General features: G+C 43.7%; 1 protein-coding gene and 1 long non-coding RNA gene across 2 annotated transcripts in view; one reads left to right on the top strand and one right to left on the bottom strand.

Moving 5' to 3' along the window:
- fto (FTO alpha-ketoglutarate dependent dioxygenase) overlaps positions 1-24,550 on the bottom strand; it is a 148,539-nt gene that overhangs the window by 8,315 nt on the left and 115,674 nt on the right. The gene's annotated exons all lie outside the window — the stretch shown is intronic.
- LOC148400899 (uncharacterized) lies at positions 317-2,328 on the top strand. The gene is made up of 4 exons (XR_015857486.1): positions 317-1,000; positions 1,112-1,167; positions 1,773-1,946; positions 2,022-2,328. It is a non-coding gene; the product is annotated as an uncharacterized LOC148400899 (long non-coding RNA).

The following is a 24,550-nucleotide window of genomic DNA, read 5'->3' on the forward strand; positions in this document are numbered from 1 at the left end:
AGCTGACCAGAAAAGGCAAACTGACACACTGTAGTGATACTTGTAGTTTTTTTGTTGTTGATAATATTGAAACATTATGATGTTAATTTGAACACTTGTTTACAAAATAATTTTGTGACTTAATTCTTATATTCACGCAGTAATTTTTGTGATGCTTTCATAAATTCTCCTGTTTATAGGGATGCCAAAAAACCTCAACATAATTGAAATTCGTCTGAAACAACCGTCTTACTGAACAACATTGGCGTATATTTAAAAAAAAACATACATTAGAAAAAATATTTCAAATATAATAGAGCTCTACGATAACGGCAAAATTATTTCATAAAAACAAAATGACACAAACACAAATATAGAACTCAAACCAATTACAGGATACAGTCTGTTTGATCAGAGCCACTAATTAAGGCTTTGATGACCTTTTACCTGTCGCTATCGTGACATAAATGAAATGTCAGCTGGTAAAGGTTTGCGGTAGCAAAGTGTAAGCAAAAGTGTTACATCTAACATGACATTTGACTGGGCAAACAAAGTCAAGTCCAAGAGTACACAGTCCCAAAGTCCACCACCAACACGATCATTACTTCTTTCCCGAGTTATTTACAATAGAGGATGAACCCACTCTGAAAATGTCAAGTAGGGACAGACGAATTTGTTTAGCGTTGTTGAACTTCAGCCTAGTGTTGAGCGAATGTCTTCATTATGCGCTATGAACGCGTGCGTCAACTCTTTGTTTTACCCTGTTAAGTAAATACTGTAGAATCATTAAAAAGCCTGGGCATTTGAAGTGCTGTCAACTGCCAACAATTTGTTTGGAGGAGCAGCCAAGCTTGGGCCCTGAGGCTGGAGAATGCACTATAATGGAGTGTTCATGTGTGTGTGACTATGTGTGTCGATGTGTGTGAGTGTGTGTGTGTGTGTGTGTGTGTGTGTGCACGTGTGTGTGTGTGTGTGTGTGGGGCGTTGGTGAACGCGTGTACCTGCCTGCCCGGACGAGTCTGTGAGTTAGTGTAATCTTTTTGTAATGGCTCACTGAAAGTTGCTCCAAACACCTGTTTGCGGTCTAACAGGTATTAAATGGACTTTTTTTTTGTATGTTGTTCTAACACAGGATAATGGTGTGAACCAAAAGCGGTGCGACGAGTATTGGAACATCCTCGTAAGCAGGTATTTCCTTAATGATGTAATTTTTTTTCCCCAACAATGCCAATTTAAATATAGTTTATGAAAGCACATTACACTCTTTTGTCCACATTCAAATTGTTGTGGCGTGACCAAAAAATAAATATGTGAAGTTAGTCGGAGAAAAGATATGACTACTGTTTTTCCCGTTAAATGTGAATAAAATTCACATTTAAAAACTGCATTTTAAGTTTACTTACATAAAAATAGGGGAAGAAATAAGAATTTGAGAAGGGAGCAAATAACTTCGCACAGCACTGGAGAAAAAAAATATAATCTGAACGATATTTATTCAGCGCACAGAGAAGGAAGGTTTGATTTAAAGAATATCTAAGTTTATTTTTTGCTTCAATGTCACCTGCGGTCCACACTTCCATAGAACCATCCCTATGCCTATACAACCTATTTGCAAAGTTTCCAAATTCGAGTAAGCTGATGTGAGCTTTGCTTGATTGCCACACAAGACAACGGAACCAACAAACTATTCACAAACATCCGTGTGCCATCCGGGTGCCTTGACCAAATTCTCTGCCTTTCCCGCTGATTCGGGGTCAGCTGTGAGGGGATAACCTCGTCCTTAACTTTCACAGAAGCCCAGATGGCGACTGATCCAAAACCTAGCTCACAGATTCAGCTGCCCTGGCCGCAGTTTAACCCCCTACGCCAACCCCTCAGCCCGGGTGACGGCCAAGGTCGCAGATGCTCATTGGAGAGAGTGGAAGGAATTAGATCCGGGCTGAGCGGCCCTCATCTGGCTAAGCCTGGTAAGTAGCAAGACTAACAAGCTGAGGCATGGCGCTTTGGCTTCTCACAGACATCCACTCTTCTGTGCTCGTTAGCCTGAACGCAACACGGGAGGTAAACACACAGGGAAGGAAGGACTCCGAGGGGCTACAGATGGTGCGCCCTGGGCCTGGTGACTGAAGCTCCCAATGAGCTCCTTTTGGATGCAGTGTGATGCTGACGAACAGGGCGGAAGACAAAGCGCAGCGGAAGGAGGGCGTGAGGCACTGCAAAAAAGGGAGGCGAACCTTTTTTCCTTCAAGGGGGGTAACAAAGAGGACTTTGAAGGAACCTTCAAAAGGGCAAAAATGGCTTCTTCAAACCTAAATAGCATGAAAATAAATGATTTTAGAGCATGGGTTCTCAAAGTTTTATGCGAGCGTGCTCAAAGCAGACATACCTACCGAATTTCATACTGTAAAGTGAAATCACTTAATATTTGATGTATATTTTTATCAGCATGCTAAAATTGTTGCGTTCTGGAGGATAAGAAGGATCGAACCAAAGCAAGTTTAAAGAGAGCAAAGATATCAATTAATAAATAAAAGGATCTAAACATGCCAATGGACCCCCCTGAAAAAACTTGGTCAGGAGACAGTGAAGGGTGAGGACAACAAGCTGTGAGTACAGGAAGAGACAGAAAATCATTGAGAAGCTTGCCCTTATGAATCTTTGATGAGGGGGAGTCGGGGTCGGCTGAGCCTCTGGTTAAATCAGAGCAACCAGTTTGTGTGTGTGTGTGGATAAATAAGACTTGGACCAGAACCAGCCCGCTGCATTTATTGCCTCCTTTAAGTTTCTGTCCACCCGCCTTTACATCGCATGTCGTGTAAGTGGAGCTGCTAATGCTAAAGCTAACTTGCGGTGTGCCGTGATGACAGTACATCTTCTATATTTAACACCGCAGCTGTCAACATGGTAAGAGCACCGTAAAGCCATGAATGCACGCTAACGTCAGATAAGATGCGAAGTTACATGCAAAGTAACTAAACCTGTCACGAAGAAAAGAGGACATTACATTGTGAAAAACACGTGGGAAATGTCAGGACAACCAGTAGTGCGAGTCTCAGTTTTAATATGTTCAAGAAAAAAAACAAAAGATAAAAAAACTAATTTGGCTGTCAGTGTGATAACCTTCATGTGCCGCAAACTACACAAACTTAAAAATTATTTTGAATTTAGTAAGGATATATAAATTGTATTCTAGTTTAATTGATCTAATTGGATTATCCACAATTTTCTTGATTTCAATGCTTTTAATTATTTCAATATTCTTTCCAATTTTAAATGCACATTTTCATTGTTTGGTGGTAAATTGTCGATTCTAATTTTGAAACAATATCTAATCTAAAATGTTATATAATCTTTTCACAGAAAAGATGACCTTTTGAAGACAAAATCTGGACAGAATATTACTCATTTTAAAATTAAATTTATAACGATGTAATTTCTAATCATTTCAATATATACCTATATGCGTGTTTTTCACCATTTTCTAAATTTTAAAACTGAGAATAATTTAACTTTAACTTCCTTATAATTTCTGTCATTTAATTTTGTTTCATTTCATTTATGTTGTAGTTGAGTCTGAATCTAACTTAGTTACATAAGCGTAATTTCTTGAAGTTTAAGAAATGTTCTTTGAGTATTCAGAACTATAATTGTCTTCAAAGCTACGGATGTAATTCCCTCCGTTTGCATTGCTGTCATTACCTTTAATGACCACGTTAATAGCTGATTTTCTCACCAGGTTTCACAATCACAACAAAGACTCTATTCAGCAAGCACGGTGACGTTTGTGTTACGCCACAGCGGGCACCGTTTTGCACTCAATTGTGATGCACGTGTCGCAATGTCGGCCAAAAAAACACTCTTCCAATTAACTCAAACATGCTTGAAGTTTTCCCCCCGTCATTGTTACGGCTTCACACCTGTTCTCGGCTTTCGGACACATGAAACGCTGCTGACAACCTGTTGGGCGGTTGTTTTAATTAAAATACAAGACATGTTACAACAGCCATCTTTCACATCCCCAACGAAACTTCCTTCTAATGGATGTCACCGAGGTAGCAATTATCTCCTCAGAATAATGAGTTTGCTGACGAAACAAGACGAGCAGCGTAGTTGTGTTAATCTCATCTGGCACCTGCAATGCCTTGCAACTTGGCCGCGTAGCACGTTTTGCATGTTCGCGATTCTCAGAGTTGTCTCAGCTTGTGTATATGGCAGGTACACACTTGGCTGCATCAATTACTTTCCAAAAATAGGGCTCTTACGATCACTCCATTTACGGTAGATTGTCCAAATTTAGTTCTGAAGGACCGGATCTGGAATTTTGTTGATATCTGATTAGGTGCTTTTCAAATGCAGGAACTCTCTCTAAGTATTGTATCAGTATTGTGGTTTTCCATCGTGGGAACATTTTATTAACCTGACTACATTACATTAGAATAACACCTCTAGCCTATATGGGTGAGACACCCCTGATCAAGCCAAAGGGTAAGCAGAGCTGCAGTAGCATTTGTTGAATGCACTGATTATCGTTTGATGACAGCATCTGATGAGTTTTAAACTTGCATAACAAAGAAATGGGCTGATGAGCAAGACATGAACGAGGGCGTGTAACGTACGCTAACGCTTGATCACTTTTTGTGGCGAACGCATGTCAAAGACAAATATTATTAAGACACCTGGGAACTGTTTTTAATTGTCAAAAGGTTTCCTTGATAGTGGAGCAGATTGACAATTTAAGTGACTGCAAGCTTTCAGAGCTGCAATCCTTCTCGTAGCCTCAGGTAAAGGCGGCAGAGCTGGTTCTTGTGTCCTTGAGAGCCTCACAGTGCCCCCTAATGGTCCCTGAGTGATTTTTTTTGTCAAAGCTAGACTGCTTAGCATAGAGGACAAAAATAAAAAAGGCCAGACCTTAGTGGAGTCTCTAACTTGCACCTCTTATGCAGCGGACAAATCAATAGCGGCGTCTGAGAGGTGAGTTGAGTGTGCTGGAGGGGGAGCTTGAGGGGCCCCCGCCTCGGCCCGCTGCCCCTCAGGCGCCTCCTGAGGGGTCGTGGGGGTCCATGTGGTACCATCCTGCCTGTCTCCTCACCCTGCATATGTTCCGCATGGATGAGTCTACACAGATAGTGAGCATCCACACATAGGATGACGCCTAAACAAAGAACGGTCAGAAATGTTGGGGTGCCATAAAAGCAAATCGTGTACATTCGGGCCCCGTCCCCTGATACCTGAGAGTACAAGACAAGACTCACTCCATGGTGGTGGTCTTTCACAAGAGCAGCGGGAGAAAGACCCCAAGAGACTTTTTCAACCGGGTGGGACTCATCTAAAAACTGCCGAGATTGATTGAGGACACTAAAAAGTGCAAGAACACCCCCCCCCACGCCGCCTTTTCTTTTACTTTCAATCACAGCGGACATCACTTGACAAGAAGAAGTGGAGGAGGAGGAAGAGGAGGCGGCGAAACACAAGCCCACTGCACCGTGTGCACTTGTCTGGCAGATGCCTGCGCTGACATTTGAGGCCATGGGGACCGTGTTGAGAGAGCAGATGCTCGCTGATGTACAGACACAGGCAAGTACATGGCAAGTACACAAGCGACTCAAGCAGAAGGAAATCTGTGCAAACGCATGACAGAAAACAAGGCAAGAGGTAGAAGTGGAAGAAGAATTCGTCAAGTGTCGAGACAAGCAATTGAACGGCAAAACTGAAGTGGCAAGTTATTAAAACCCATAGGTAGGCTATCAAGCACTATTTGAGCCAACGAGAAGCCCAAAAAAGTATCTGCCTTTGTTTCTACATTCTAATGCTTGTAGGTAAACTAGATAATTCATGGAACTTCAAGGCAGGAGGGCAAGAGCTGAGATTCAAACCTAGAACTGTGGGACTGCAAGTCAAATGTCCTAAACACTAATGCCGCCACTTCTGCACACACTGCCAGATAATAAGCAGCGAATCAGTGATGGGAATTTAACAAGAACAAAGTGCAGAGTGAAATCAGCACCACCGCTTATCTCCGGCTGAGAGGAACTAAGTTTTAAATCACGGAGGTCCGCAGGCGGCGTTATGGAAATGGCTGGCTGGCAGCCTCTTTGGTTGCCTGTAAACAGGATCTTGGTAAGGCATATAGCCTCCGGTGGGGCCTTCGGAGAGAAGCTGGCTTGGTGGCGCTTGCCGAATCCCTCTACCGGTCCCTCCCTCTATGACGTGCCTTCCTTTGCTGCAACCTGCCCGAACTGCCATATTGAGTAATTCATGAAGCGAGGCGGGGGCGACAGCGGAAATGGTATCTGCGCATCCTGACACAGAGTACATGACATGTTCCACATGTCTTGCCACGAAACTACAAAGAGCCCTTTTGTTGTGACGAAGAAAAAAAAAAAAACTTTTTTAGTTGATGAGGTATTAACTAGCGCTTGCACTGGTTTTTTTTTGTGAGACAAAGAGTACATCATTGCTCATTGGGCCAAGCTGAGCTATGCTTGAAGTAAAAGATACCTACATTCAAGCTATTACTGTCGCTTGGCTTCATGTACAAATGTCCCAAGCTAACATCGCAATCACCGCTGTGTGAACTCTTAAGTCTGTTCTGTTGTCAAACGAAAACTCTTGACACGCTCATGTGCTTAAATGCGTCAGTGGATCCTCTCTTGTCTCTCCGCCGCTAAGATGCTGTAGCTGGCACAATTAGTGCCCCAAATTATCTTTGGTGTTCACAAAAGTGGCGGCGGCGTATTACGAGTCGCGACACAAAAGTAAACAACTTCATCTTGTGTTGGAAATGTGTGTCAACGTGAAAAAAAAAAAAAAGTCGTTGCCCCGTGTATTGGGTTAAGGGACCGTCTGCTAATTAACAAGCAGTCTCTGCTCCGCTTGCCTTCAAACAAAAAAACTTCCTGCGGGACTCCTTTGTTTGGACCAAGGCATCATGGGTAGCCTTATTTACCGAGTTTTAATTGCTCTGGTGATCTGAGGGTACCGCGCCTTGTCGCAATTGCTCAACGATTGAATGGTCGCTCTTGCTGACAATAAAATGACGCGTAGAGTCAGGACGAGGGAAATGGAGAACGTCGGCGGGTAAAGACGAGGTACGCCATTAAAAGGGGGAAAAAATAAAGGTCATCGACATTCCTACTTGTAACTCAATTAATTCACATATCAAATCCCTGCACTGAAATGAATTAAAATGACACTAATATGTTCCAGTCCTCAAAACATTAACTTTTTTGGGTCGTATATTGTAAAACAAATATAAAACCAAAATTTGCCTCTCACGAAATACACTAGTTTTGTGAAGTGCCACCACATTAATACAATGTGCAAACATCTGCCAGGAGGGGGAAGAGTGCAACAAAGGTACGAATATTTTAGATGCAAATATTCTCTCCAAGGGAGGAACTAATCCGAGCAGGCGGGAAGCAGCGATGAGGACGGGACTGTTGTCCAAGGAAATGATTGCTCTCCCACCTCAATGTGACAACCATGAGAAGCTCACCGCCTCCCGGACCTCTCAAGTGGAACCGCGGAGGAGACGTGTGGCGTAACCATCACACAACGCACACCTTATTACAAACACACTAAACACACACAAAAAAATCTCAGAAGAGGAGGCAGGTCACTTATAAAGCGAGATTAGCATCTGTAGGCGTGTGACTGTCAACTTTGCCCAATCGAGGGCTATTGATGAAACTTTTTAGCTGACCTAAACACAAGTAAAAGTGCAGCTATATCGTATCAGACTTGTGGCGGCCCTAACTCCGCCCGTGCGGCAAAGGTTCCATGAAAAATTCAACAGCCAATCAGCTGGCAATTATTCTCTTTAATCTCCTAGAGGCAGCCAATGGGGATATGCCCCGCGGTAGTGGAGGCAGCCCGCGAGGGTTTGACTGCCTTCGGTGGCTCACAATCCAAACACTTCTTCTTTTTTTTTTTTTGCATTAGAAAGTGGGATACATTTTGTATTCATATTTAGCTTTTAATAACTCCTTGGGTTTGCTTTGGTTCACTGTAGCCTGGTTGATAGACTGTCCAATCACGTTCTCGCACTGATCAATAGCAACGACCGTGCCCTAATGTTACTTCCATCAACAGACACTAGCAACACTGTCAATCCATCGACAAGTACAGGTCGATTATCCAAAATATTGATCAATTATTTGATTGATTAGTCGCTGCACTGCTAATCACTTACAAACTTTAGCCACTTAATTCTATTTAATGCAGGTGGCCTGGTTTGCATATGAATAATTCTGCAAAAAATTGTTTATCACTTCCTGATTGTGATGTCGAACAGATACGTGGAAGCCTGGATCAATGTTGGAAAAGCAGCAGCAGCAGCTTGACAGGCTCCTTAGCCGCATGGCTGAGTGTGTAACGAGGAACACTGCTGCTGAACACCTCCGCACAAAGACTTGGCTACTTAGTGTGGCGATGAAGGGAAGCAAAAATATCCGCAAACGCATCAGGAGCGCCAAATGCTGCCACACACATGTTGACTTTATTGGAGCACATGTGCTCAGTGACATTACTCAAATATATGCGCACAGACGCATAGTGGCATACACACTGGTGCGGAACTACCACTAAGGGACTCAATAGTGCTGATTTTCCTTGTCAGCTGCTGGGCAGGCACTGCTTTAAAGAGACATCAATCTGTGATGTCAGCACTTACCTAATGAACCTTCTCAGATCGATGGAAGCACTGGTTTGCTACACGCCCTGACTGTGCTGCCTGCCTCGATTTTATGTTCGCTCTCACGCTGTGTGAGAATGTCCGTGCCACTACGAAGGCGCGGTTCAATTGGGTTTATCGTGGTTCAGATTGGGGAGCTTGGGTGACTGGAGTTGATCAGGGTGGTGGTGTGGATGCCACAAAAAGCTACTAGTTAAAGCATCGAATGTCAAACTTGTGCGGTAGACATGGAATTTGATGTAAGTACACAAGGTCTGACCCTATTTTTGTGGAGCGTCATGTCCCACTTTTTGGCGCGTCCTAATTTAGAAGTTCCATTATTGGATTAACTGAAACTAAAACTATGTCAATTTTTGTCTTTGCAGATCGAACTCTTAGAGCAAAAGTTTTTGTTCAGAAAATCATCCAAGGTCATAAGAATTGGACTTGAACGAGGGCCTGGCCCAAAGACATTAGCCTCACCTCGGTACCTGTGTGCAATGCTCACTATTTCTCCTCACACAATACAATCAGCTCGAGATGGCGGCGGATGAAGCTGTGGAGACGGCACAATTGGATTAGTTCCATTTCCTCGGATCGGGCCATCGCCCCCCGTCCCATCTCGAATGTGACACCTTGAAATGCGGTCACCTTCCCCCCCTGTGCAACTTAATTGACCAGAATAAACATATTACATTGCGATAAGTACCGCGATTGTAACAAATTGTGTGGCGTGACTGACACAAATCATGGCATTAACCGCACATCTCTTATCACCCGGGCGTTGCTGTGCCTTTTTTTTTTTTCAATAAACAATCCCCGTCGATAGCAAGGCGGTGGCGGTGTAGTCAGGAGGCGGTGAAGGTTCAGGGGTTTGAAGGCGAGCGAGCCGAATGGGCTCGTGATCCCACGTTTACCCACTTAACCATTCAAAAAGTCATCTCCTTCCATCAGCGCCTGACTCGACGCGGCACGAGAAGCATTATCTTTCCACAGGGGCTATCACTCACAAGCTTTCTCCGAGACGCAGAAGCCTGGCCTAGATAGTTTGTGTATGTATGTGTGGGTTTCAGTGTGCCTTGTCTGTTGTTGAGGTGCATTGGTTTGGACCTTAGTGGTTAGCATGTCGGCCCCACTTTTCTAGATTTAGAGTTCGAATTCTGGATCTGGGTTTTCTGTGTGGCATAAATGATCTGTGCTTGTGTGTCCATTAATCTGGCTTCCTCCATCATTCCAAAACATGTTAATATGGAACACTCACCATTGTTTTGAAATTTCAGATTCATTTTATAGCAACCTTGGATCACTTACGTGGTATAGAACTCTGATCTATTATTATTACTAATAATGTTATCAAAATGTCCCCAGATTCTTTTAAGTCATATTCAACTGTTAGGTGCTGCTGTTTTGATTAGCAACAGAATTCAAATAGGCTCACTAGTCAACATTTGTGTGTTCCGGTATGAACGATATGGTCAATGAGCTTATAATGTTTTGTTTTCTTGACTATGGGGGAAAATTGAGATGAAGCGTCTACCAGAGTAAATGATCAAACCGTACCATGGTGAACTTAACTAAACTGTAAAGAGGCTAAAGGCTGTGATGAGTCCAGGCTGTACCCAGATTTTTGTCTGGTACCCCCTAGCGAACAGGAAAAGGGTTGGATGGATTTTTGGTCTGGGCCATAGCAGAGTAGAGGGATTTGAAGAAATACAGGAGGAACGAGGAAGACGGAGGCGGGGTGGTTACGACGTGAGGAAGCTGACGTGTTAATCAGTGAATCAGCGTCCCTCCACTAATGTCTGCCTGTGTAAATAAGGCCCTCATCTCCTGCCGTCACATACGCCGGCTTTCCAGCCCATTAGGTCCAAGCTGGCTGCCTGAGATGGCCCAGTGCTCACTGGAGACTCATTTAAGTGTCTATAGGCATCTGCGGCTGCTGATAGGGAGCCCACACCAAATTAATGGGACTGTGGGCGCTGCCAGCCGGCTCTCTTGTGCTCTGTGCTCACAGATCACCAGCAGGTATGCTTGAATGCATGAGCGGGCACACCACCTGCACACACACACACACACACACAAACAGCGAGACAGATGCACACCCGCTCTGTGATTTTTATTCATGCAGGCTAAACTAACCTTTGCAGTAAAGACTGAGCAGCTTTATTAGTTTAGGAAATGGCTGTAATTAAGGATAATTCATAATGACTGCTTCTCGCCCCTTAGCGGCACTACAAAGGAGGCTAAATTTGACTGCTTGCAGTTTGTGCACGAATGCGGTTAAAATGTGGGAAATACATTCTTGAAATGGACAAAGGTACAGTGGAACCTGAAAATTGGAGAAGTCACTGCTAACGTTAGCTGCTAGTGCTAAAACTTCATGCTATAGTTCACGTATTGTTTTGCAAATACTGTCCTGTTCCCCCACCTTGATTTTAAATCCATTGTACACTAGTTAACTTCTTAATATTCTTGTAGCGGCAGGAGTGACCGTAAACAAAAGACAAATAACCGAATAAGAAGAAAGACGCAACAACCAAGCTAAGATGTCAATCATCGATCGCCTTCACTTGTAGCATTTTCTGTTCATTCTGTCCAAGCCACACAAGATCTATAAACTGATGTGCATTTCAAAGGAGGCGTTGGCGGGGCCGCCCGTGCTCTCCCGGCCACACAATCACTGTCAGTCTACTTAATGACCAACGTGTCTGCCGGTTGCATTGCAAGTGAAGTATGGGCGGAGCTCCCGGGAGTGCAAACATGAAGCAGAATGGCGAGCATCCTCCATGTTGAAAGGCCTTGTAACTCTCTCACTCTCCCGATGCTTCCCCGCATTTCCTTTAGCTAGATCAAAGGCAATGAGGCCCTTAAGCAGAAGTAGTAGAGATCAACCCAAGCGGGAGGAAGTCGGCAACATATTCTGTCAGGAGTGCGCTATCCAAGTGTGTTTTGACAATGTATGGCAAAAGAACTAACCCATCCCGCTTCACCCCCCCATCTCAAAGTTCAATGAGGAAAAGGAGCATTTGATGCTCCTTCGTCCCTGGAAATCCCACGATCCGATCGGACCTGACGGGCAGAATGAATGACAAATACTAGCAGGACGGAGGTGAGACCCACCAGAGAGGTGATGGAGAGTGGATGGATGACTTTATCAAATTCCAGGATAAAAGAGGTCAGGTGGGAAAAGAACTGCATGTGTGTGTGGGAGGGGGTTGCAGAGTGTAAAGCTGAGAGAAAACACAAGGCTCCTCTAATACCTTTCATAAAGAGAAAAGCCCCCTCATCTGGCCAGCTATGATTAAATACAACCTGAGTGCTCAAGAACTAACCTCCACTCTCACCCACCAAACTCTCCACCCTCCCCACAATCCCTAGTTTGTGTTCATACGGACACCGGCTCGAGGGTGAAGAGGGTAAAAGCAATTTGTGAAGAACTTGTCGGGTGAATGGAGTGGATGTTTTAGGGCGACTCCAGGGATGGAGGGGAGCCATCTAGGAGGAGGTGTCACAACAGGCCTGAAGCTCTCTGACACAAACAAGGCCGTGGTTAATGTGGTCGTCTGGAAGTCTTGTCGTCATCAGCAGATCTTTACTAAGAGCGCGAGCAAAGATATGGAAAAAAAAAAAAGGTCCTTGGAGTCGTCGTAGTGGCCTTTTCTATTGCACAGTCCTGTCAATATTCAGAAATGCTCCAGCAGGAGCCTTGAAAACAAGCAAGAGCGATGACACATGCATGTGAGGAGCCACTATCCACCATAACCTTATTACATATGCCTATGTGCTCCTCAGAGATGGAGAGAAATTGGACCATCAGTGTCACAATGCTGAGGCTTGTTTTAGGTGATCTAATAGAAGGCGATGATCCGCAGGCTTCCTCTGAGGCGACCAAGGCCTCCGGGGGCTCCTCCAGCCCCCCCTCGCAATAAGAATAAACACATGCGGGCGGTGGAGTCTATTTGGCCAAGAGAGAGTGATGGCTAGCATGTCGCCTATGCCGGCTCAATAAATCTCCATACGGGGCAGAGAGATGAGCACCACTTATCTCATCAGCCGCGCCACGGATGCCTCGCGACTGCTCGCCGCCCGCCGCTCACACCTCCGATTTATCATGGACAAGCGAGGGGAGGAGCAAATACGGACGGGAGATGCAAAAAAAAAAAAGCATAGGGGCAGAAAATGAAATAAAATGTGCGAGGTGGTGGCGGGCGGGGGAGAAAAGACATATTGAGAGGCAGAGGGCAGAGGCACATAATGCAGAAATATCGAGAGCAAAGAGAAAGGTTTTGCAGGGAAAACACGGGAGGCTGCGATGCAATAAACTAAAAATAAAAAATAAAAAACTGCAAGGAGATGGAGAGGGGAGCGTGGGGGCTAAATGTCACCAGCTCATTGTCAGAGGGGAGACGGGGAGCGGCGATTGCTCTTGATGGCTGGATTCTGTGAGATTCAGCAGTTTTCCCAGAGACACTGGGACATTTTTTTTGTTTGTTTTCACATCCATTTTTAGCCACAGTGAATTTGTTTGTGCAGAATTGATTAAACTCACTTTATCTTGTTTTACATTACCAACTTTGCATTGTGTCCAACCAAGTGAGAAATTAACCTGTTACCCAAAACCAAGCCAATATTTGGACTCGCATGACCACACTATTGAGGCACATCTAACATTATCTAAATACATTATTTTTAAAATGGACAACTTTTTAATTAAATCTGACTTTTACATGATGTCATAGGGGGCTATAAGGTTTGCTTTTCTTCATATTGTACTTTGTTGTTGTAAAAGACTCGTGGTGTGCATGGCCAGATCGAGGCGACCCCGTCCGTTCACCGTCTCCGCCTCTCTTCCGCCCTCTCGCTGTGAATTAACGTGGCGGGGAATGAAAGAGCATTGCGAATGGGGACGGCGGGGTGGGCGAAGGGAAACAGATGGGTATAATATTCTCATCACTCTTCAGTCGGTGGCGAGGAGCGTGGCCCAGGGCACTCGACGGCCCAGCCAGCCGCCTCGCAGACCCCGCAAATATTCCTAAAGCTCCATTTTTCATATTTCCCTGTATGCATAAGGAGATGAAAAATCATCCCATCATTTGTATTGTCTGACTGCGGTTATACACAAATATTAGTTTATATACTGAACCTAAGATTGCCTCTCTAAGCAAGATGGATTGGCCCTTTGTAGGATGGGGTAGGGGGGGGGCATAGTCCCTTGAAACATATTCAGTCCATCATTTTTGGTGTGCTGCAAGCCGGCATAAACGAGACACTGCTCATGGTCCGCATTAGGGCCTTAATTGGTAATTTTGAGTAGGATAACACTTGTGCTTTTCCCTCTTTATTCATTCTGCACACTTAGCGGACGCTTAGCGAAAATAAATATTAAAGCCAAACAGGCAAAGGAATCAATTGGACTGGCGAGAAGCGTCTTCAAATCACAGCGCAATTGATTTCCGTTAGCTCTCGCGTGTGCGCCGAGAGAAGGCGGGAAAAAAAAGTGCAGGAAGGAAAAGGAGGTGTGAAGAAGTTCTGGGTCAGAAAACAGCGAGTGATTATTTGCCACTCAGCCAAGTGTAAAACTCATTAGACAATGTATAAATGCCTTTATTCAAATCAATGGCGGACAGCCGGCCCCAAAAAAGCGTGGCAAATTTTTCATCTGCGCGCAAAGTGTAAGTGCTGAAAAGTAATTATCAAAGTCCATCGTGGACTTAATTGTCTCGCTGTGTTCCGATCGATACTGCGGCGGAACGTAAGCAGCTTTAATGGCAAAAGTAAAGAGTCTTATCTATAACAAAGTACAGTAACAGAAACTTAACCATAATGAAAACAATCAATTTTAAATCATCCTTATTGGAAATAATGGAAACAATCAGCTCCCTTAAATAATTTTCTGGGTTTGTTATGGAATGTTCGCAAGTTGAGCACTGTGATGTCATTTCCAGTCGACAGCAAGTGGCAAAATGGCCATCTCCCTGAGATGGCTGAAAATCAGGGAGATTTTGCTAATTTTTATTCCAGAAAAGACAATATCCCTCAAAATAGTGTTTTAACAAGTTGGGCTAAGTTTGGAAAGCACATTTTTGACTTGACTTCACCTTTGAATGGTTGTTGGTACTGCGTTAAAACTGTTGTTGACTATTAAACAAACTGTCTAGCTCATATTAAGACTCTTGATGCTAACGTTAGCTAAGTCCTTGTTACAATATGTTTGCATTGAGCTACTACCCTCTTCAATATTGGGTGAACTCACTTTCTCCTTGGACTTTTGAGACAGTTCATAAGAAGTGTTTGGGTGCGTGTGGCTAATTAGGCGGGGCGGCGCTACAGATGTTGCGCTCGCGAGGACCCATTGCGGGACACCGAGGCACGGTGACGCAAGCGTGACCCCGCATCTGCCTTCCCCCTGTCAACTCTAAGTACCTTGCTTTGTTTGGCCTTCATTTTTTACAGCTGACAGGCGGTGTTATTTCCGTCATTTGGTGGCATCTGCTTTGGTTGTTTGTGAGAGCGAAGGGGGAACGGGGAGGGGAAGCGCACACACATACACTCTCACATCACGCTTTTAATTAATTGCGGGGGAGATTACATGGTCTTCCAAGCGTGTAGTTTGTCATCAGAGCCCATTACACACTTCTATTAGATGTTTCTCCACAGTGTCAAGTGTAATTTGAAGGAGAGTCTTGGCGGAGGATCTCAGAGTACAGCAAGAGGCCTAATCGCAGCTTCGAAAATAACAAACTCCACCGCACATCAATTAGAGCCGGGCGGAGGGTAAACAGCTAAGTTTTGCTTATTTCATGGCGCGTCACTCATTCACTCGCTCAAGCCCGTGACGCCATTGCTCTTCATTTCAGTCCCTGGGCGGCTTTATTTTCATTGCCGAGCAATGAAGTGTCTGTGCGCGCCGCCTCCATCAATCTTACGCCAGCTGAGTTAAACAGGACAGAAAGCGACGCAGCCGTTCCTCAGCACAGAACATTACCGGTGTATGGACTCATTATTCATCAGAGGCTCCGTTAGACGCACAGGAGGCCGGGGCGACGCGCAAATCAATGTGGAAAGAAGAACACGGAGTTTCTTGCAATCTTTGTACATTGTAAAATAAAAGGTTTGCTGACTCAACAGCGGAAAACCACACAAGCACCGATACACTGGAGGAAATGATTATTTGGTCTCCTTTGCTGACTAACAAGGAAATTAATTGTCATTTTTAAGCTCATACTTTCTCAATTTAAAGCAGCTGTCAGATTGGACAGAACAATTTCTGACATTCTTACATCAAAATACATGATGGATTAAGAATTACAGTTCACTTTTAAGACAAAATGAAAAAAAAATCATTTTAAAGTTAATTGTATTACATTCATATCTTATAACATGTACTTATACTGAATCCCACTACACTTTGTTCCATTAGAATCACAAACTGCATCTCAAGATTGCCAAACCGTAACCATTCCCTCATTTCTTTCACAAGTGACACATGTTTTAAGCCTTGGCGTAGGCCTGCACTCTTGTCTAAAATGTAAGCTGGTGAAAAAGAATGTTTAAAAACAAGCCGTTACTTCTCATTTAATTGGATGGCAGCAAGAAAATGTGGTTTCGCCCTCCTAAAAAGCCAGCCAGCATTTGCAGGCGCCCACAGAGACACACGTGCACGACAGACTTCCTGTGCCACCGCCGCCATCGCTGACTAATGTCACATCAGTTTAATGGTCAACATGAGAGAAGGGGGTGTAATTGACTGTAATCCACATTGCTACCTCATAAGCACAAACTCTAATTGGCCACACATACTGTGGGATGGAACACATGAATAAGGACTTTTCAGCATCAGTGCTTAATTTAGAAGTCGTTGCCAACATCCACAGATTCATAACACTTAAGTGGGTGAATGTGAACAGACAAAAAATATGCACAATGTGACAAATTTGTGATTTTAGCACACGCCATCGTGTCCTCTATATAAAAAATCCCCCCCCCCAACCCCCACCCCCCCTTTTTCTGCTTATCCTGTTTGGGGCTGGGTTGTGGGCTTTGTGGCACACTTCAGAATTTTTTCAATTTCAAAGAAATTTCAAGGCGATATGACATTTGGTGGTCATATCTATGAGTAAACCCACAAAATGTTTTTGAAAAGTCAGCTCATTTAGTTTTAAGTACAGAAAGTCACTTGATGTTTAAAACAGTTTGTGATTTGGGGCTATACAAATAAACTTGACTTGACTTAATGTCCCGCCTCTCATCCAAAACCAGCTGGGACAGACTCCAGCTCACCCACGATCTGACTGAGGACAAATGCTATTGAAAATACTAACTTTGCAGTCAAAACAATTAAACACCTCCAATGGAAGCACACCACCTCACCATTTTCTCTACCAGCTGCTCTGCAGAACCCTCTCGGCCTGGAAAAGCAACCCGGGTGGTAATTGGGCTTTCTCACTTAGGGAGCCAAACAACAAGCAAGGGAACATTCTTGTCTTGCCACAAAAAGGCACTTCTTTAAAAGGTGCAGTGTGAAAACAAACATCCCCAGAGGAGGACGTGCGCCTCCAGAATATCGGTTGGGTAGCGAGGACCAGAATATGGTCAGGAAAAACAGGAAGCGCTCCCACGGGCAGGAAGTGAAAAATCTAATTTTGATATAACATGTGAGGAGGGGGTGGTGGTAGGGAATAAAAAGAACAAGCTAATGAGAAGAGCAAAGACATACAGTAGGTAGGATTGTTTACAAGTGGCTGCCTTCAATTTGAGAGGGAGCCGAAATGGAAATGGAGAACAAACAATCAATGCCTCATTATAATCTCACATCATGTACGCAGCCTTGTTTTTATACCCCTGTCAGTTTATTGTGAGAGACTAATTTTGGCTTGTGTTTGTTATGCTGCTGCAATTACAGGCTGATGTGTCCTCATTCGAAAAAAAAAAATCTGTCCCAGTTACGTTCTTGTTTATATTCAGTTTTCCTGTTGTACTTTTTTTGCCCGCTTAAATTAAACTTTTTTTTTGTCTCTCCACGTGACTGCTTCGTTGGCGGCAAAGCAACACACCTTTTGCTCGTCGCTTTATCTGTGATATCTTTTTTAATTTGCACTTTCCCCGGGCTAAAATGGGGAGCGCTGACGTCTGCTAACTCGAGACCGACTCACAGTCAAAACCTGCAATTACCGTCGTGTCTATCCCTACCTTAAACATTGCTCAACAAGAAAAATATGCGGATACGCCACAAAAAAAAACTAAATTAAACAAGCCGCTCAGCGCCGTGTCGTAAATTACCCCGAGGAATGTGAGACCGGCTTCAGAAACAAAAAGCACGTCACGTAAACTGTCTCGATGGCAGAGCACTTATAATTTGTAACATTTTACACATATTTATTATGTTTCTTTTCGCCTGCCAGAGTCTGCTTTTTGTCCGATTGCTAGCCTCGCTAGCCTCGGGGCTTGAAACGCTTATCTGATTAGCGAGTCATGTCAGGGATTTGTCACAAAGCCATAACATACACTTTGGATTTGCGAAAGGCGTTCCCGTACTTCCTCAGCATGTAAAGACGCATGTGGAGGTTGCCACTTGTATGTTGTTGTTGTTTTTAAACACTAACATGCTAACATGACTGAAGACATCATTTGTAAAGGATTACGGGACACATTTTGATACCACAAGTGGAATTACTACGGTTTTGCTTTCAGGAAGTGACACCCTGTTGCATACTTTAGGATTTGTTCAACAACATCCAAAACAAAGGCAACCGTAGTCTGACGGAAAGAATGGGCAGGGACTTAATTGGCTCCTGAGTCAAACCGTCTTCATCATGATAAAAGCCCTTTTCTTAAGTTTCCATTCATTTTTGGTTGAGCGAGTCCTCATTGAGTTGTGGGTACAACCTGGACAGGTTGCCAGCCAAACGCTATGAATTTTATACAACATATCAAGATCCATTCTAAGATGCAGTCAGTGGATTTTTGCCTATTAAATTAAACTCCCAGTGACCACTAGCACCTGGGGGGAAGAGGGCTGGACCAGGGGGCCAGAGCAGGCCTAAATACCTGGTGTCCCGCCCGAGGCTCCTGTCAGCACACTGATGGATCAGACACGCAGATGGCACTATCTCTAACAAGCATCTCCTGAATCCTCATCAGAGCGCTTTACTGAATGGTGATTAATTCCCGCCAAAGTCACTGACAGACAAGGTGCTTCATCCGTCACCGGTCTCTTTGCCTGCAAAGGCCCCCGAGCGCACAAGACGACAAGATGGAGCGATGCAAGGCACGGGGGGGGCAAAAAGTAAATGTAATGCTGTTTAACTGCTGGGTAAAACAAACATTAGTTAGACAGGGAGAGAGAGAAACAAAGAGTGCGAGTGATCCACTGGAACAAAGGGAGGACAGTGGAGGCCGCAAGAGAAGGATGACAAGAACAGAGTGGGAGGCATAAAAGAAAATGGCAGGCAAACAACAAAGGGATTACAGAAGAGAGAAAGATGCGGCGGAGACGTCGCCCGTGCGGCAAGCAGCGGAGACAAAGACAATCCCGCTTTTGACATCTTCACATGTTAATTGCCAAAATAAGAAATTACCGCTGGGCTCTTTTTGTTCTCTCTTAAGGAGACAATGAAAATCAGGACAGAAAAAAAAGAAAAAACAGCACATCCAAGAGGATGCATCTGGATGTCAAAGTGGAAGCTTCTATCTGGATCCTCGCGAGGTGTATGCAAAGAGACAATTTGTATATGTAGAACCTATGGATGGGTATTGTAAGAGGACGACCTACCCTTGTCAAACCACAGCGACTGTCGCAATCTATAAAAACAAAGTGTGCTGAAAGTGAGGAAAAAAAAAGGGGGTGTAACTACTAAATAAACATCCTGCACTGCTGCGCGCTTTGCATAATGCGCATTGATTTCAAATAGCAACTTGCACCACGCTTTGATGGCGAGTTAGCATATTAGCAGTCAGATCGGGTTAGCGCTCGATTAGCGGGAGGCAGGTTGCGAGTATCCGCTGCCGCAGTGCTCGGGTCTCTGAGGCTGAAATAGAGTAACGGTAAATCAATGCTGGCTGTCATCGCTGATATCATAAGAAAGTGCTAATTAACTTACTGCAACCTCTGGAACAGCTCTGACCAGAGGGCTAATGTAGCCTAATCGCGTGCGGGTGGGATGAGGGGTGTACCCCCCGCGCTCGCTTTCCGCGGACTTTCGGCTTTCCCAGTCTGGGGGAATCGATTGTAAACTGCAGCTGGGGTCGCGACTGCCCGCAACTTCCCCCGCCGACCCATGCACAGCCCCGGGCAGGACCTTAATGGAGCCATAGTCCCTGAAAATCAATACTCAAACTGGCCATGGATCACAATGGGACTCCTTCTCCTGATTGGATTTGACATCAGGGCTGGAGCCTTGAAAGTGTAAAACATCTCCAAATGACTTTGGAATGGGATGGATGGAAAATTCTGACGATTCATTAACTGTTATTTTTCGTGATGTGGTGTGCTTGGTGTTAGAGTTATAATAAGGTTTCCATCATGGAATTGTTTATATTGTGAATGTTTTTTTTTTTTATCCAGGATACTTCACATTTACGATATGGTTCTTTTTACGGGGAATTTTTGAGTGATTTACCCAACTCATGATTTTTAACTAAAATGTGAATTTATAGTTAATATTTTGCCCACATCCAGTGTGCTAAAAAACAAGTGTCAGTTCGGGCCAATCCAAGCCAAGGAGGCAAACGACCTAAACGACAACAGCAGAACCAATAAGCCATCCGCTTTAATTCCCCCTCACCTTGGGATAACTTGTTTGAGTGGCTGTGTCCCATTCGGATTAATTCCCGCCTAATACTAATTGGTTCTTTAGCTGTGAGGCGGCCCCGGGAGGGAGGGGGTGGGGGTGAAGGGTGGATGCGCTCGGGAAGGGCTCCCTGCGGTCCGCGCTCACTTGGGCTCGCCGGCGTCATTGACGGCGGTGCGCTGATGAGCTGGCGTTTTTTATCAGCCTCTGCATTCCGCCAGCGCGCCACATCGCCACCCCCCCCTTGTCAAACCCCCGGGGCTCGGCACACGCTATAATTAAGTCTCGCACGATCCATAATTGCTGTGTTTACAATTACTGTATACGAGGAACACAGAGGCAGCAGTGGGGAAAAAGGTATACGAGAGAAGGCAGAGCTTTAGACTAAACGGTGAAAATTTCGTATTTGCTTTTCCTGTTGCTGCTCCAATCAGGCCTAATAAGCTCACAGGGGCTCTTTGGAAGGGTCAAACAAAGGCATCACTTATTTATTTTTCCCTATTATTGTTTCTCGAGGGTCGCCCGAAGTACTCTCGCAAGACAAGGATCCGCAGTCCACCGGGAGTCGGCTTGAGGAAGAGCCGTAAACGACCCAAATGCAAGGGGCACTTTTTGAAAGGCGGCAACGAAGGCGCCGGTGTCATTAAAACTAAATGAAATGTTTATTAGCCGTGCCGACAGCGCTCTCTAAACAGCCGGATCAAGGGCAGTTACAGTAAATTTGCCTCTCCCCAAGCCTTTGACTCCCCCCCCCCCACGCCTTCTCTTTGAGATTTCACTCCCTTTTGTCACCCACCTGAGTTGGTCCTCATTTTATTTCCACTCACGTCCCGGAGAAAAGACTATATACAGTAAAGCTTTGGTTTCTGTTGGGAAAGTTAATGCAAAGGAGGGGTGGAGGCCAGACCTTCTAAATGAAGCTTTGACGTCATGTTTTGGACATATTAGCTAGCATTGGAATAAAAAAAAAACTAGACAACTTATCACCTAGCTACATCTGATTGGGGCTCATTAGGTCAAACCACCAATTAGCCAGCAGAACATAAAGATACAAGATGGAGTTTGTCAACGCACTGGCACTGGAATTCAACCTCTCATTGAATTCAGGAACAGTTCTTTAAACGCTTCCTTGTAGTTAGTATGATACAAACCTCTGACCATCCAATTTGATGTTAATCTGTGAAACTACTAGTATGGTTTCTTGGTGTCATTTCTTTAAATTTCACACAACGCAACAATTACAAGGGTCTTTGCAATGTGTGGTGCCCGGGGCCTAATAATAAATGAAACAGCGGCACATTGTATAGAAGACTAATAACGTCTGGCTGGGCATGAGACAGACAAAAAAAAGTGGCGTTTAAGGCTGTGATTACTTGGTATTCCCCCTTAACAGTTTCCCCTTCCCTCTAATTATGTTTCATTTTAGGCAAACTGTGAAGGAGGGGGTGAAAAAAAGAAAAGAAGAAAAGCCAGGCTCCATTTCATTTGATTTTCCCTTTCTAACAAGGCGTCTCGAGTTTATAATGAAAGAAATGTGCCAAAATGAGATAAAAATGAAAAATAAACTCTACATTTATCTTCCTTATATTTTCCCCTCTAATAGGCAGGAGTGACATAAAACAGGCATTTCGATTTGCACAAACACATTTCATAGCAAAGGCGGCGTTCGGGTGGCTTTGTCACTCGTTGCAACGATGCCTAAAAGTGAGTCGCTGAGTGCAATTTTCTCATTAACTCATATTTTAATGTGTTTTTTCCCCCCCTCCCCTCACAGCTTGCGTATATAAATTCCCTCCGCCACATATGAGTGAGAATAATGACATTCATTTAAGAGCTGAATTAAAAGTTTGCTGGGAAAACTTTCTGAAGCTTCTCTTTCACACACATCTCTAATTATTTTTCATAACCTCAAGCGGTGAGCGGTAATATCGACGCTTCCTGTTCAAACTTGCATACGGCTCACAGGTTGAAAGTATCTCTCCGCCCATACCGTCGCTTAAAGCAGAGGTAAGGAACAGCTGTTGCGGCTCCAGGGCTCCCCCTCCAGGCTTGAAATTAACAATAATTGGACAGTGTAATAAAAAAAATGGAAAGTTGAACTGTACACTGCTAATAATGTTACCACAGATGCTAACAGGCAAGGTGTCTTGGCTTGTCGATGATTTAATTTTTGCGGAACTTGCGTCTTTTGATACTGAAATAAAGTTGACAACAGGAAAATCACTTAAGATAGTATTAAATTTAGATTATTAATTGTTAGAGTACTGTTTTACAAATATAAAGTTGTTAATATTAACATTAACATAGGTGTCCTGGCTGGTCCACCAATTAAAATGGACTTTCGGAATCCATCGCCATGACAACGCCAGAGACAATTTTGCCATTTTTTAACGATATCAAAAGTTCATTTAAAAAATGAAATTCAAACTAATGCATCATAAAACAATCTATTTGAAAGATTCTACATTAGTGCATGAAAGACTTGGTGAATCCCGCAAAGGTAAATGAAGTCGTCTACCTCGGCGAGTCCTAAGATGGATGTTGGACACTAAACTCGCCAAGTCAAGAGGCTGCAATTACGATCCAGAGTGATTATCCTTGGCCATTAATAGCAGCAGATAACATGCCACGATCAAGCATGCGCATAATTAATCAGCGGTTACTCAGTCCCTCCTCTGGCGTTCTTTCCCTGCTGGCTATTTCCAATGTAAAACAGGGTTACGGACAATTCCCAGCAGTATAACTAAACGCATCGCCCAAAGCATACAAGACAAAAGCGAGTCGCGCGATTGACAAAACATCAGTGAGCGCGGTAATGAACACTGCGAGTGGTCTGACTGCCTCTTAATTCGCCAATCTATCATCCTTCAGCGTGATTAGAAAGAAAACTACCTCTTGGAGACATTAGGGAAATAGTTTTTCTATTATTTCACCTCTATCAATGAGGTCACATTTGCCTTGACTTTTAAGCGTATTACTTTATAAAGTTGCAATCAGATTTTTTTTTTTATACGTCATCGTCTTCATATTGAATTGTGTTTCATTGTGTTGTATCTTTTAGTTTTTGTTAACAGTGCTTTGATTCAAGCCAGGTCAATATGTGAAATAGTTAATCTGAATATTCATACTATCCATATAAGTTTTTTTCTCTACCGTATATATTAAATGTAGTGTTATGACACATTATTGTATAATGCCTTATTCTGCAATTCCCTATCGTTGTAATGACAGATCGCCTGGCCTTGAAGTCTGTGTATTTTCTACATGTTGAAAGTAAGGCAAGGAAACGTTCATCTGAATTCAGACTTTCTTCAACGTATAAATAAATATATATCTTCACCTGTCTGAATAGTACACTGTTTGTAGATCGCTATCAAAGCTTTGGCGTTGTTTGACCTTCATTCCCAGATGAAAGTACCTCAGGCTTATTTCTCTTCACAACAAAACAGTGTCAAGACCAAAGACCAGAGACCTTGAAACTTTCAAAACCAGCATTTCACTCACGGGTCCTTAGGGGAACCAGACCTTCCATCAACACCAGAACCTAGATTGTGGTACAAACTGCTCAGGCCTTGTAATTTATTTAACTTATTATCGTCCATTAGGGAAAAGGAAAACTAACAGAAAAAGCTTCACATCATGCAAGGATCAGAGACAAAACTAATGAAAACACACAAGTGACGTTGGGCACATGCCTGAACCGCTGCCATTTCCTGCGTATTGTCTTTCATCAAATTCTGCACATAGTTTAGGTTCAATCTGAATCAAACGTAGTGTTGTTGACGAACCAGAACACCTGACCTGTGATCCACCTCTAAATAAGATTCCAGGAAAAAAAGCTTCTCCACTCCCCGCATATCTTACTCATGCAAATCACTTGTACAAGTTACAACAGTTATATTGTTTATGTGGTGATAAGACACATTTATTGGTTTGTGTTTCAGGTTTCTTGGAAGTTAAAACTGTCCCCGCATCAAGCGAGGAAAAGCCAATTGGAATGTTGAAATTTGATGCGAGTGAATTCAAAAATTAAAGATTGTCTGACATATATCGTGTCTAACGTAAGATATGATAAAAAAATGTCAGGTAAAGCCTATCAGAGCATCTGAAC

Source organism: Syngnathus floridae, chromosome 3 (genome assembly GCF_059516105.1).
Source record: "Syngnathus floridae isolate MCC-2025c chromosome 3, RoL_Sflo_1.0, whole genome shotgun sequence".
NCBI classification, from domain to species: Eukaryota; Metazoa; Chordata; class Actinopteri; order Syngnathiformes; family Syngnathidae; genus Syngnathus; species Syngnathus floridae.